Consider the following 15,927-nt stretch of genomic DNA (forward strand, 5'->3'; position numbering starts at 1 on the left):
GTTGACTCAGAAGTGATCTCTGCCATACACCATTTACAGCTGATTGGACTGAGACCAAAGAATGCTTGGCCAGAAAACTATGAACTCTGGCCAGGCTTGAAAAGATGAGCTGGACCCAGGAGTTTTTTTTGTCTCTGTATTTAGGTCTAATAAGTAAAGAAAGGATTTTCTGTGACAGTCCAAAGTTTTGTACATGCTTAAAATATGAGCTAGCGGAAACTCTGAGTAAGCTTTGCAAGGTGGATTGGGGCACTAAAGAAAGGGGAAGATAGGAACTATAGCTGAGTCATATTAGTAGCAGCTCACTAAGGATTCAAAAACTGCTGATGCTGAGGCACAGAAAGCTGCCATAACTCTGGAATTACCTTTCAACTCCAATATCCCACAGCCCCAGGCTTTAAGTAGCATTTTCTTTCAATGTCCCAAGATACATATCCCATACTTCTTGCAATGTACATATATATCCTAACTGGCATAAATGGGTCTCTGAATTATTCACGAAACTTAGTTTATTGAAGACAGAGTCCAAAGCTTTTTCCATTATACCTAATAAGCTTATGCCAGGAACAACAGATGTCACATTTGAAAGACAAGTTGGTAGTGCATACATTTCTAACTGATTTTCAGTCTGCAGTGAGACTGTAAGCAAAACTGCGCTGATCTGGTGGAACTCTGGTACCAAATATCCATCTCCTTCCTACCTACATAACTACTTCTCAGTTTCTTTGTTTCCAACATACTCCTGAAATATATTAATTACAATATTTTCCATAGTTAATTATTTGGAGGGAATTCCTTCAAACTTCTATCAAATTACTTCAGCCATGGAGAAACTTCCATAGCTCACCTGCTCTTTGTATGGACTTCAATTTGCAGAGCTTTTTAGAACCAGGACCAATGATCTAATGGACCAGATATGTGCTTTTAGTGTGTATGAATCCAGATACATATTATGTGTTAGTGATTTCTGGAATTCTCCCAGAAATAAAGGTGCAGGTTTGAGATTGAGTGCATAGTGATTCTCAAAACATGTTTTATTGCCCTGATGCTTTTTTAAATGAACATGTTCAGATTATTTTTATCTCTTTAGTTATATTATAACATACTTGGTTTGTAGTAAAGAAGTATCTTTTAGTATAAAAATGGAAGCATAACTTCTTTTATTATTCTCCAGTATATTTCAGATTTTAAATGACTGTTAAATTGAATGGTTTATGTCAGAGGTTAACAATATGGGGTCTTAGATTAAAACAAGCCCTGTGTAATCTTATTGAGTCAGTAGGTCACAAAAATAAGAGAAAATGTGTTTGAATCACTGGAGAGAAGGGATGTTGGATGGATCTGTGAAATATTTCATGTTGTAGTATCAGCTGATTGATAGCAGTGATTCTCAGAAGGGTTCCAATATTATGCCTTTTAAAAGCTGGAGATTAGTGCAACCATGGTGAACAGCACAACACTCTGGCAAAGAAAAAGGGTCAGGGCTGGCAAAATGTGGCAGGTGTCAAAATAAAAGGTTAGGCTCTGTGCCTGGGGACCCATCTGTCAGATATAAGTATGATAAGCAATTAATGTATTTATTTATATTGCTCATGACAAACCATATATTCCATAAAAATGGTCAATTTAAACATCTTCCACTGTTCGCTAGAAATTAGAATATAAAAATAAAATGTTCAAGACAAAAAGTAAGGTATAATAATGAAGGGGTTTGTTTCTATAAATAAGTAAAGGTTTGAAGAATTCTAGTAGTCTGCATTGAAGGATTAAATCCATTAAATATAACATTTTAACAATATAGTGGTTATATTAAGGATCTACAAAATCAATGTTTATTTTGCAGGATAATTTTGGTAGCATTCCTTGTAAGTTCAGGATGCTTTATACTCATTAGGCTAGATTTCATAATTGAATAATGCAACGAAGCCCAGAAAAATTATGAGGGAATAGAAATTTAGAAATCTAATATATGTCTTGCATTTTCTTTAAATGTTTTGTTCACAACCTTGTCATTATTAGAGCTTTCATTTGCACTTTGTGACTAATCCCAACTCCTCTTTATTTATTATTTATTTAGCTTTCTCACTACTTCTGCTTTCCAATCTGTTTAAACTAGATTATGTTTATATTTAACATTCATCAGTGAGACTTTTTTTTACAAGTAAAATACATGATAACTTTTAAATCATAATCATAAGCTTTTAAAATGTTATTTTATTTTACTGGTCAGTAAAAATCTAACCCAGAATTATGAGTAAAATCAGACTTACTAAATTTTTATGGATAAACTGAGCTCCCCCCATATTTTTCCCTGAATAAAGTTAAAGCTCTCAATTATGTTTTAGTAAGTGAAACTCACACCTTATGGTAATACCAAAATTTGAAGAGAAACAACATGTAAGTCTATATCGTAGTATGTTATATGGAGGGAAAATTCAAGTTCCTTCACTGTAGGGGGAGAAATGCCAATATGACTATGTTATTACAAGTTGCACATCCTGTCTGCTAAGTGATGAAATTAAACAAGCAAAGCCACTGGAATAGTAAAGAGAATCATTTGGCTTTGGAAAGAACAGAGGTATTATGTTCAATAGATTTATTTTCTTTTTGTTGAAGCAATGTATATACCATCAGTATCTTCCATTTATTGGAAAGATACTGGTTAAACTTTAAGTCAATGATTCTTCTCCCCAGAATTCCCTTCTAGCTCTGATATCATTAGAGTCTTAAACTGTCTGCTATTGTTACTATCAAACTTGGCTTCCCATTGTATAACAGCAATGTTAGAGTAGGAGTTGAGGAAGGAAATCTAAATTTAAAAAAAGATACAAACTTTAAACTTTGTTGTATGTTCCATTTAATGGTCTGATACATGATTTATAAATTATGTTTGAAATTTAATTATAATTAACTGTTACATAAAGTCAAATTAATTCATGGCTTTAATCCTGATTGAATTCAATGTTTTTCCTACTGCCAATTTTATTTCATTTGAACCTCAATCATCTAAGTTAGCTCTGTTTCTTATCTATTTACTTTCATTTGATTGGATGCCCTTGAAGAAAATGTATCAGGCCAAAAAAATAATATATATATAATTCCTTATTTGCCATTCTATACAACTCTTCAAGATCCTAGGATGTGCTACATAATAAAAATAATAACTTCAACAGAAAGTCAAGATGTCACTGAATTTTGCCAGAGAAACACAAGAATAACACATCAAACAGAAGGTAAGATTTTTGTTTTACTTCTTGACAGTGAGAATTATTTATTTTAAGTTATTTCTTTCAAAGCATATATGGGAAGAAAATATACATTGGGGCTCATATTTATGAAAAGAAAAATCAACTTAATTTTTACTTTTGTTTTTCTACAGAAGTATATGAGAACAATTTTGCTGGGTATATATTTATTTCAATTCAACCATTTGGAGAAATAATGAAAATTCTGATGAGTTTTAAAACTCGTAGTACAAATATGCATTGATCTATCACCACAGGTATGCTTTCATAAATTTCATCTTCTCAATCAGATATAAATTTACACCAATTTGCAAATTTTTTTTTTTTTTTTTACTCTTTGAAAGCTCAATACATATAATATTACTTGGGAAAATAACTTTTCTCATTTGTCATTTTTTCAATCTTTGGTAATGGTAAATGGTATTCAAGATTACCTTAATTATTTTTAACAAATGATGAAAATTCCTAGTATAAAATCTGTTATGTGAATAAAATACCCCAATATAATTTCATTTCGTACTCTGAAAAGACTATTACTTTCAAAAGTTCTATCATTCCCAACTTTTTTTTTTTTTTTTTTTTTTTTTTTTTTGAGAGAGAGGGAGAGAGCACAAGCATGAGGGGAGAGGAGAGGGAGAGAGATTCTTAAGCTGGCTCCATACCTAGTGTGGAGTTGGATGCAGGGCTTGATGTCATGACCCTGAGATCATGACCTGAGCTGAAATCTAGAGTTAGATACTTAACCAAATGAGCCACCCAGGCACACCCTATTGTTTCCAAATTTTTAAGATGTGTTTCCATCAAACAGAAAATTATGTTTTTCATCACATAAAATAATATTAGGTCTCACCCATTCTCAAGGAATCATTCATATCCCGATCTCAGGCTCTCTATGTTTGTTTCTCCTACAGTTATTTGTTAAAAAATAGATTAACCACTCATGCAAAACAAGGTAAGTGTTACGATTCTGCTCATTTACAGATAAAGATACTCTGGTACAGAGAGTTTAAATAATTTGTACAACATGAACCCACTTTATTTTGGTAATTTGACTTCTATCCATCTACTTACTTTCTCAAACAAGGAATGCCAGAATGTTGAAGAAATAAAGAGCAGAAGTGTGAAAGTTACGTCATAAGATAAGAAGAAAAGAACTATGAAAATAAAAATAAAATAAAGTAAGAAGAAGCCATCTGAAGTAGCAAAGGAGTTTGTTGGGCGCCAAGAATAAAGATTTTAAGATAAAAAGTAGTAACAGAATATGAATAAAATCCTACACTGGCAAAAATTCTGGAAGGTTAGGATGGAAATGGAAATGGAAGACCAATGTAAATGGTGAGGGACAAAGCATAGTTTTTCTTGTCCTCTCACATATGCTTATTGAAAAATTCTGAGAGAATAGACCCTGCATTCGTTTCTCAAAGGGAACAGAGATGAATCTATGTTTGTGGCATTAAAGACGTTACTGACATCTATAACTTTTGTGATTTGTCGGGTGAATAAGCATTATTATCTGATGGCTTAGAGGATGGACTTTTATAGGCAACCAGGAACAGAGATTCTGGCTCTCCAACTTATTAGGATTTTGTTCTTGGCAGTGGCACGCTAGAAGCACCTCCTACAGGCTCCTGATTACGTGTATCTTTTCCATCTCTTCCCAATATCATGTTCAATGACATCACACACTGGTAGTTTAAAATCAGTCAAATTGAAATTACTTATATCCCCCAAATTGGCAAACACTATAGATATAGTCCTTATTCCTCATGTGCTGGCGTACCAGTACAGCACTGGACCTTGAGTGAATTTCCTAACCTTCTTGAGCTTTAGGGTTTTTTTTTCATCCAAAAAGAAAAAAAAATAGATATGACAGGTCTTTTTAGAATTCTGCAGACCTTTCAATGGATGATATATTTCATATGGTGCTTGATACCTAGTAAGCATCAATAATAGTAGCACTCTAGTTATTTAATTCAGCTTATCACACAGAACATCGAACAATTCTGCTTTTTCAACACACTAGAAAGCATTTCAATAAGTTCATTAAAATTCTAGGAGCGAAGGATTTGTAGGAATTATTTTACTGACTTTACAGATGAAATGGTTTCCCTTACATAAGATTTTTGTAAAGAAGATAAACAATTACTAATACTTGCATAGTAATTTCTTCTATATGGTTAGTTTAGAAAACTTCTGTTTCCTATAGTAACTCATATATAAAAGCTGAAGGGCATCTCTTGGGGTTTTAACCCACTGTTCTCTGAATTAGATTAAATGCATGGCTTCAGTTATTCAACCTTCTTGATAAGTTAATACAAAGACTGATTCTGGCTATACACCCCACTGTTTAGAAAGCTCAAACAAAATTCTGAGCCAGAGGCCACTGTATCTATCAAGATGACAGGCAGTATGTATGCCTTGAAACTTTAAAGGTGGGCACTGCAGGAAATAAGGAATCTAAGAAAGGATTAACCAGTCTAGAGATGACCCTGCTTAGTTGCCTTTGCTAATAGTTCTCTCATCTAGATATTCTTTGATGTGGATTATTTACTCTTAGGATTGTTATTTCATTTTTCTGTCCTTGGGATATAATTCTTCAGACTATTTTAATTTTTATTATTTATTTGTTTATTTACATATTTTTGAGCTGGCTCCATGCCCAGCATAGGTCTTGAACTCATGACTTGAGAACAAGAGTTGCATGTTCCACTGACTAAGCTAGTCAGGCACCCCTATAAAATTTTAAAATAAGTTATACATTTACTTTTTCCACTAAACTTCACAAAGCATGTCTTTAAGGTATTTTAAATGAATATTTTGTAGTAGGAAAAAAACAACTGAAATTGAACTGAAATCTAATATCCTCTCTTATTCCAAAGATATGGTAGATTTTTTTGCAAAGATGACTAAAATAATTCCTTCTATCTCTATATACATATACCTTTGCAGTATGACTTTGCTTTTCCTCTCACCATAGGTGAGCTACAGTTTCTCTACTCTTTCAGTGTAGGCTGTGCCAAGTGGCTTGCTTTGGTCAAAGCAAAGATGATGAAAGCAGATGTTTGAAAAGCATTTGCACATTAGGGTTTGCTGATTTTGCTGCCCTGAGACCACTATGAACAGCTTGAACTAAGCTTTCTGGAGAATGAGACCACACGGGGTAGAAATGAGCTCTACTAGCTAAGGACGACTAGACCAACCAAGCTGCCAAACACCAGACACATGAACAAGCCCATTCTAGATGTTTTAGCCTTGGATGACCTATCTGCTAACTGGACAAACAACTTATTATCCCACATAATTATAAGCAAAAATGGAATAGTTGTTGTTTTAAGCCAGGGGTCTGCCAATCTACAGCCCAAGGGCCAAATTCAGAACATCACATATTTTTGAAAACCAAATTTTACTGGGACATGGCCAAACTCATTTGCTTATGTACTGTCTCCTCTTTCACACTATAATGAAAGAGTTGAGTAGCTGCAACAGAAACTGTATGGCCTACAAAGCCTAAAATATTTCCTATCTATCTTCCCCTTTATAGAAAAAGTTTGCTGATCCTGTTTTTTAAGGCACTAAGTTTTGGGGTGGTTTGTTAAGTAACAGTAGAAAAACAGCACAGATGTATTTTCAAAAAAGGGATATGCCTCATTTCTTATTAAACTAATAAAGTCCAGGGGCGCCTGGGTGGCTCAGTGGGTTAAAGCCTCTGCCTTCGGCTCAGGTCATGATCCCAGGGTCCTGGGATCGAGCCCCGCATCGGGCTCTCTGCTCTGCAGGGAGCCTGCTTCCTCCTCTCTCTCTCTCTGCCTGCCTCTCTGCCTACTTGTGATCTCTCTCTGTCAAATAAATAAAATAAAATCTTAAAAAAAAGTATTAAAAAAAATAAATAAAAAAAAAACTAATAAAGTCCAATGCTCATGAAAAAATACATTTTGGGGAGGGTCAATTATTTCTTTTATGGCAAAAAGCAATACATTCAGTTTGCATTTCTAATGTACTGTTATGAAGATTTTAGTTGTACACCAATATCTGGTCTTCTCCTTTTCCAGAGTATTACATTGAGCTGGGAATGTAGCCACTCAGTCAGAGATTATACTTATGAGTTCTATTCTCAGTTATGTATGACCACAGGCCAAAGTTTCCTCCTGAAGACTACGAATGGAAGTGATGTGGACTACCATTTTGTGGACTTTCTTTATGCTCCCATTCTCCTTCCCACTAACTGGAACTTACAGCAAACTGATTTATCATGGAGACAGGTAGCATGTCCTAGAGAATGGAGGAGTACACAATCAAGAGAACTTTAGTCACTTAAAAACCATGTGGAGTAGAGCCACCTTCCAACTTGGCCCATTCATCTTAGACTATTAACATGAGAGAGAAATAAACTTGAAAATTCCATAAGCCACTGAATAATTCTTAGGTTTTGTTTTGTTTTGGTTTGGTTTTTTTTTGCAGCAGGTTACTCTTATTCTAACTAATACAATACTCTTACATAGTGTACTTGGCACCAAAATGATTCAGTTGGCAAACACTGGATCTTGGGTCAAAAACTCGAGGATACTTTGAAAGACTTCGCCCCAATTTTCTGAACTGACCAGAGGCTAGTCACTTATAGTAACTGTGATATTGTTTCCCCAGAGAAAAACATACAACTCTAGATAGGCTAAGCAAGAATTTTGGAAACTGGCCTTTCTAATTTCTACTTCTACCATGGAAGAGGGCCACAATAACTGGTGATTGCCCTAGGCATGTGTCATTTTAGTCCTAAGAAATGTTTACATACCAACATAGTGCCTTTGGAAATATCATGGGAAATAATCAAGGTGAGTTTTTGGCACTTGGAGAGCTAGGGATGGTTTTCCCTTGAAAAGACACATACATTTCATTTTGAGAAAATTAGAAGAAAATTGGGGAAGATTTTAGTTACATCTTGAATATACACTCAATGATGGCAGACAGTAAGGCTCAGGTTTTAGTGTATATGAGAGGAACTTGTTAGGCATGTAGATTTCGATTAGCTCTCTTCCTCTCCTCATACTTCCAGAGATTATTGGTATATCCTTCTAGAGATTATGAGAGTATCCTCCTCCTACTCCCTAAATCATGGGACTAGTGGTGGATATCTCCAAATTTATATAGTACCCTGAGTCAGTCTAAGACAGGAGGTCAGTGACTCTTTGAGAAACCAGAGTCACAGCAGAAATTAAATTCCAAAATTAAGACTCAGTTCCAGGAATTGGAACTCGATGTAGCAAATAAATTCTAGAGAAGAAGAGTTATATCAAAGTTTCTCAAAGAAGTATTTTATGAATGATTTTGTTGAAAAACTAATAAGGAAGAACTACCAAACTCACCAGTGAAAATGAAATTGGCCCATTTTCCCTGTGAATTTCTTATTCAGTATTCCATGTCCAGTTTAAGAGTTTAAACTTCCTTTGGAAGTTATATGAGGTGCTTTCATCATACTCTGGATAGAGTTTCTGGATCAGAGCCCATTAAGTTTGGATATCTGATTGTATGTCTCCTCTACTGGATTACATGTTCTGTAAGGAAAAAAAAATTGTTTCTTTCGTGCTCACCAGCATATACACAGCTTATTAGGATGCCAAGAATATGCAAACGACTTATCTAATACTTATGTAAGGAATAAATCTCTGAGTGGAAAAATAGCTAGTTGGTTTTACGAACAGAGGAAATGGACATGAACAGTAAGGACACCAGATGAAAATAGCCTTAAAAATGTGTCAAACATATAGTGACTTAAGCAATATAGATCCAACAGAGGTAGGTTCAGGAGGTAGTGTTGGGTCATGTCCCCTTGAGGGCATTCTAGTTTGGAGAAAGGAGTAGATTTTAGTGCAGAGCTAAGGATCAGAGATAAAAAGCCCTTATTCAGACCAGTCTCCCTGCAAGGGCTATATATAGCTTTGGGGAAGGGACTTTGAACCATTTTGATTTTCTGTTCTGTCATTCTTCTATTTTATTAAATATTCTTTTGGATAACATTGAGGATAATGTGCTTGTGAGAAATGGGGCTGCTGTTTCGATTTCCCAGCTATCAGATAAGTGATGTCCTAGATAATAGGATCCAAACTTGAACAGTTAGAAGCACAACTGAAATGTAGAATCTACAAAAGTCAAACTCATAGAAATACAGAGTTAGAATGATGGTTGTGCAAGGTGGAATCGTGGAGGAAATGGGGAGGTTGGTCAACAGGCACAAAATTTAAGTTATAAGTTGAATAAGTTCTAGGGATCTAATTTACAGCATGGTAACTACAGTGAGTAATACCATATTGTATACTTGAAATTTGCTAATGGAGGAGGTCTTAAGTGTTCTCACTACAAACAATAACAACATAAACTATAACAATGTGAGATGATATGTTAGTTTAATTGCAGTAATCATTTCACAATGTATATGTATAATCATCATATTATATATCTTAAACATATGCAATTTTTATTTGTCAAATTATACATTAATAAAGCTGGGGTGGGGAATATAACTGACTCAAAAAATAAACCATCTTTCCAGATTATGTTTCTGACACAATTGTTTAACATTTAACTAAAATATATTATTTGTCTGCTCAAAACTCAGGTTTTAAGGTACTGTGTATTCTAAAAGTAAAAGAGAAAGAAATGAAAGACATTAATACATTAAAGGAGAAAACAGCAGAAGCTTGTGAAAAAGGTACAATGCAGGCTGAAGTCATTTAACTCTCCTCTACCCGGATCTCATTAGTAAAATTAGGAGGCAAGATGAAATAATTTATAAGGTTGCTATTAGCTTTAAAATTTTTATGAGTTCAGAGCCTTTAAAAACATGGTGTCTTCAGCAAAAAATATCACGCAAAATTTTTTTTCAATATTCCCTTTTACCTATAATGGAAACATGTTAAAAATAATAGGCCTAATGTTCACAAATCCATTAAATATTCACTACTTACTCTCTTGATGACCATTTTGATTCGATACACGGCATGTATAAATCATCAATATTTTCAAAATTCAAAAGTGTACATGAAGGAATTTTTTAGCTTCTGTGATGGCTTTGAACTAAAGTATAATATATCTTCTTGTTTGTGCAAATGTTTTAATGCTTATCATTTGTCAGTAAGCCTAAGAATTTAAGTACAATATTATATATACATGCTAAGAGCTTAGTTTGTCATTCTAATTTCCCTCTTGAATTGCAAATTGCATAACTTCTCTAGGGTTCCCCCATTTATTTTTAAAATGTTGGTATCCAGGTAACGAGCCAAAAAAGGAACTTCTTCAAACCATGTGATCTGCTAACACTGAAAATAAAATGAATTATTTCCCTTGAGGGAAATGTTATTAAGGATAAAGAGGAGGCAGGTAAATAAACAGATAGATTGATAAGTAGGTAGAGATACATTTGTTTATAGATAAATAATGTGCTAATACTATTTTATAGCTTTACATATTTTTCTTATTTTAATTCTATGTCCTTGCTAGTATTTTTCTTTTTTCAATAAAAAATTACCATTTATTTTTCTTCTTAATGCTGTCTTTTTTGTATTTTCTGTGAATACTTCCTAAATATTCATAGAATAGTTCTCTGTACTAGATGTTATACAGTAAATATTTCCTGATTGATTAATCTTTTCAATGTTGCTTCCAATACCTCCTTCCCATCCTCAATGTGACAGTGTCACGTACCTTAACAGCCTTCCACCCCCACTTCTTCTAGGGGCATGTGATGTAATTGTGGCCAATGAGACACAAGCCAACATCTTCTAGACTTTTTCCACTCTTCAGACAAAAGGAAGAGATGCCTTTCATCCAACCTTTGAACAGTCTTACGAGAAGCTGTTTGAAGCTGCTATAGCCATCTTGTAAGGCTGGAGAGAATATCAGACATTCTAAGGAAGACAGAGAAGACGGTCTCTGAACCAACCCTGTACCACCCTACTTTTATTAAAAGTTCTTGATATGTGACATAATAAATTTTCCTTATTGTTTAAACCACTTTTAGTTGGGTCTTCTGTTTCTTGCAGCTGAAATTGATACACTCATGTTTATTTCCAACCTCCATGTACGTAAAACACCATGTGATTATAGAGCCTACCCAGTCTAAAATCTTAGATAAGCGTAAAATAACACAACAGCAGTTTCCTTTGAGAAAGAAACAGATCACAGGTGTAAGCCTACCCCAATTATATAATAATTATATAATAAGCACCACACTAATTATATAATAATAAGAGCAACAGCTTACAATTATTGAGCACTTTCAATGAATAAAAAAGGACAATGTGCTACAACCTTCACATACATTAATCTTCACAACAAATCTCTAAATTGGGGAATAGCATTATCCCTATTGTTAAAAATGCAGAAAACGTGGCAAAGGGATTCTAAGTAACCTGCCAAGATCCCACATCTAATAAATGAATAAACTCAAGGAATGACTGGAATGAGCCAATGATCATTATGCCATCTCTTAATGCTTGTATTTCAGATACAGTCTATATATGCACCCTTGATGGCATGTAGGAATAAAAGGAACAGACTAGCACATCATCTTGGTGTTTTCTAAGCTTGCCACTTAGAGCTCTGTGAATGGACTACACTAATGATTTGCAGGTATGAGGAAGATATATAGCACTATATATATAGCACTGCAATTAAAGAAGAACATTAAAATGACATCTAGCAAGACTGATATTCTTCTACACTGAGAAAATTTTACATGTTCACTGGTGGTTTCAAAGTTATAGACATCACTTAACACAATTAGATAAAACATGCCATATTTCCCTGGACATACTATACATCCTTCCTATAAAAAAAAAAAGGTGAATTAAAAAGTAAACTATTAGTTGAAGTTTATTATTTTAAAAATTATTATCATCTTGATTTTGAGAATATAGGAGGCTCAGAATAGTAAAGTATGATATTTTTTGAATAGACCAAAACTCAAGATCTAGAGTGAATAAAATTAGGTAATGAAATTATTAAAACTTCTTTTCCTAAATAATTTTATCAATAATTATGGTCTACGTAATAGACATGATCTTTAAAACTAATTTTATAATTTTATGCATTATTTTGTTATGTAGTATTTGATATGCAAAATTGATATATAAAATTTGATATATATCAATAACAATATTTGATAATAAAAATCATATCAAATCAATACAAATAAAATAGTCATGAACATTTTGGGCAGCACAATACACAGAATATTATGCATATCACTGAGGTAGTGCCTATGTTTTTCTCCAACTCCTACCCCCTTGCCAATCCCCAAAGGTAACCAATATCCTGAATGGTGGTTTCACTGTTACTTTGCTTTTTCAAATAGTTTCTACTATAAATGTATCTCTAGAATTTAAACTTTATGATTTTGAGCTCACATAATAGGAGTTTTATAATGTCCACGTGTGGTCTGTAACTTGGTTTTCTCACTCAAGGCTATGTTTCTTAGATTCATGATATTGCAGGTAGCTGCAATCTGTTCATTTTCATGACTACATAATATTTCACTGGGTACCTCTAAAATAAGGCTCTAATTCAGTCACTTCCAAAAAATATTGTTTTTTTCCCAGTTTTTAAAAAAATTACTTAGTAATATATTACTTGTGTATTCAAATTCTATTTTTAAAATTCCTTTCTACGTAATGTATCAGCAATTTTAAGAGGTGAATGGAAGTCTCTCACTGTGATCGTGGATTTGTCACTTTGTTTCAGCCATTTTTGCTGTATATATTTTGAGAATGTTTTATTAGGTGCACACAACTTAAGAATTATGAAATCTTTCTGATGAGTGTGTTTTTATCATTACATATTTAGTCATTATATTCCTAATTGTGCTATTTTATTCATTAAAGTTTATCTTCTCAGTTTTTTAACAGGTTTTTAATTAATGTTTGCCTGCTATATATATTTTTATACTTTTTTCAGTTTTCCCTAACCTTATATTTACTGGTGGCCCCTTAGCGGAGGGGATCTAAAAATGTCTTCTTTGCTGATGTTTAGTCCATGTCTTAAATATGCTTGTTTAGAAAACAGACTTTGAGGTGAAAACTCATGTGTTATAGCTTTCTTGGGAGTGCAATCCCAGAGAAGCAGGAGAAGGGAAAACTGAGGCTAATAAGACCTATATCTTGAGCTGGTCATAGCTCTACATCACAGTTGACTGTTCCTTGTTGCCGGGAATCTCCAGAGGGACTATATTAAACTGTTTCAACTTGAAATAGTCTATTGGGGGGAAGGAAAGGCAAACAATTTATTTGCTGGCTCCTTCTTTTTTTTTTTTATGTCATCACAGATTTTTTTATTGAGATAAAATTGACATATGATATATTAGTTTTTGAACAACATAATGATTTGTTATATGTATGTATAGTGAAATGACCATCACAATAAGCCTTGTTAACATCCATCAGCACAGAGTTAGTGTATGTGATGAGAACTTTTAAGATCTACTCTCATCAGTATCAAAGATATAATACAGGATTATTAAGTATAGTCACCAACCTCACAGATATTTTGACCTGAGGAAAAAAGCAGTGAAAGGTACAATGTCCTTATTCCCCACCTCCTCCCCCCACCCCTGTCTTTTTTTAAACTCTGGGTGTTATGCTTGGAGAAGTCTGGGCAATCCTTTCCCAGGAGGTGACTCCTGATTACTATTTTTTGTTGGCGATATAGCCTGCTCTATATAGTATTAACAACCTAAATTTCTGGGTTGTGTTAGCTGGCCCTTCCTGGTAGATGCTGGTGAAGCCAGAGCCTCTGGGCATCCAGTGCACCCAATAGGTTGATGGAGTGTTTTGATGTCAGTTGGTGCAAAGTGTGGAAGCACCTAAATATGTGGTGATGGAGATGGAGGTATCCAGGACATCACGACTGTGGAAGGTGTGAGTATTTGCTAGAGCAGCTCTCCTTCCACTCCATCACTAGAGAGGCAAGTGGCTGAGGCATAGGTGGTTTCATGCAGACATAGGTGGTTTTATGCGAACTCAGGTAGTGCATAAATTGAGCCCAGTACAGTCCATCTCTGCAATATATGGATCTGCTTGCAGTCAATCGCATGTGAGTGTAAGTGCCCATACATTTTCTCTGAAAGCTGAAGTGCAAGTCCAGTCTGTTTAGGAGGTGGAGGATTGTAGGAAACTGAAAGACTGTAGTACAGAGTTTTAGCAGATCATAGTTACAGTCCTCACTGCTTCAGCTGGTCCAGTGTTGTAATTAAAGGATTTAAGGAATTAGGGGCGCCTGGGTGGCTCAGTGGGTTAAGCCGCTGCCTTCGGCTCAGGTCATGATCTCAGAGTCCTGGGATCGAGCCCCACATCGGGCTCTCTGCTCTCTCAGGGAGCCTGCTTCCTCCTCTCTCTCTGCCTACCTCTCTGCCTGCTTGTGATCTCTCTGTCAAAAAAAAAAAATCTTTAAAGGATTTAAGGAATTAAAAAGTCCAGTGAGAAAATAATAGAAGTTCAGACAGAAGAGAAAATGGTATTATGCTAGGTTTAGAATACTTAAAACTTTTAAGAATCCAGAAGTTGTATAAGCTCTAGTTTTTTTTTTCTTATTTTCATCCCCCTCCCACTAACCAGATGTCAAACATTTTTCATATACTATGGAATTAAACTTTGTAAACATTTGCCCCCAATAAATACTTTTAGAATGACTATATATATGAATATATATTCATATATATGTATTTTAAGATTTTATTTATTTATTTGACAGAGAAAGAGAGAACAAGCAGGGGGAGCAGCAGAGGGAGAGGGAGAAGCAGGCTCCCCGAGGAGCAGAGAGCCTGATATGGGACTTGATCCCAGAACCCTGGGATCATGACCTGAGCTGAAGGAAGACACTTAACCCGACTGAGCCACCCAGGCACCCGAAAAAACATATTTTTAAGCCTCTCTAAAATGTAGTGAGAATAGATTTGTTGTGTAATTTCTAAAATTGATTCCTCTTATGAGTGGTCTATCATGAAGCAAAATGTCAATTAGAAAATGAAGTTTCTCATGTATGTACTTGAAACTCTCAGGGGTCTATAAGTTAAGCCACTATAATAAGTGAAAAAACCAAACAGAAAGCTGATTGTTCTAGATTCTATATGAAGTATATACTTAATACAAAAATTCCTCTGAAATGTCAACCAAAAAGTTTTTGGGATATAGCTCAATATTGTAAGAGAGAAAAGGACAAATATATTTTAAAATAGGCTTAGTGGAAGGGGGATGGGAATAGCATTTTATGACAAGGAGAAAGTCTACATGTATGTGGGAATAAAACTTCAGAAGGAACAGAGAGAATAAGGAAATAAAAGAAGGGGATAAAAGAAGCAAAGCCATTGGAAAATTTTGTAGTTTCTGGGATACTTTGATAAACATTGTAAAGCTATCATAAGGGCAAGGCGCAGTATTCTATGAAGAGGGATTTCAACTCTGTGAACCTTCTCCCAAGGTAGAGTATCTGAAAACATACTAATTATGTTGGTAATAAATGTATGCCCAGGAGGATAGCAGGAAAGAAATAAGAGTTACAATTAATTTTCATCAATGTGGAAAAAAAAAGTGTTAGGGCAATTAGAAATATAGTGTTCATGCAATCAGTGTGGTTCTTTTCTGTTTTCTGCCTGTTTCACTGACACCTTATAGATCCCCTTTCTGGCTAAGGAGGGGCTCTC

At 34.5% G+C, this 15,927-nt stretch overlaps 2 long non-coding RNA genes across 5 annotated transcripts in view; one reads left to right on the top strand and one right to left on the bottom strand.

The window, feature by feature from the left end:
- Positions 1-15,927, bottom strand: part of LOC125098420 (uncharacterized) — a 104,870-nt gene that overhangs the window by 42,421 nt on the left and 46,522 nt on the right. Inside the window, exon 4 of one of the 4 annotated variants that reach the window (XR_007126818.1) lies at positions 11,040-11,140. The exons of the other annotated variants lie outside the window; for them this stretch is intronic. This is a non-coding gene — a long non-coding RNA (uncharacterized LOC125098420). Of the gene's footprint in view, positions 1-11,039; positions 11,141-15,927 lie in introns of those variants that run through there. 4 annotated transcript variants of the gene reach the window in all.
- Positions 1,619-11,223, top strand: LOC125098421 (uncharacterized). The gene is made up of 3 exons (XR_007126821.1): positions 1,619-3,233; positions 3,380-3,502; positions 10,969-11,223. It is a non-coding gene; the product is annotated as an uncharacterized LOC125098421 (long non-coding RNA).

Source organism: Lutra lutra, chromosome 4, assembly GCF_902655055.1.
Source record: "Lutra lutra chromosome 4, mLutLut1.2, whole genome shotgun sequence".
Classification (NCBI taxonomy): domain Eukaryota; kingdom Metazoa; phylum Chordata; class Mammalia; order Carnivora; family Mustelidae; genus Lutra; species Lutra lutra.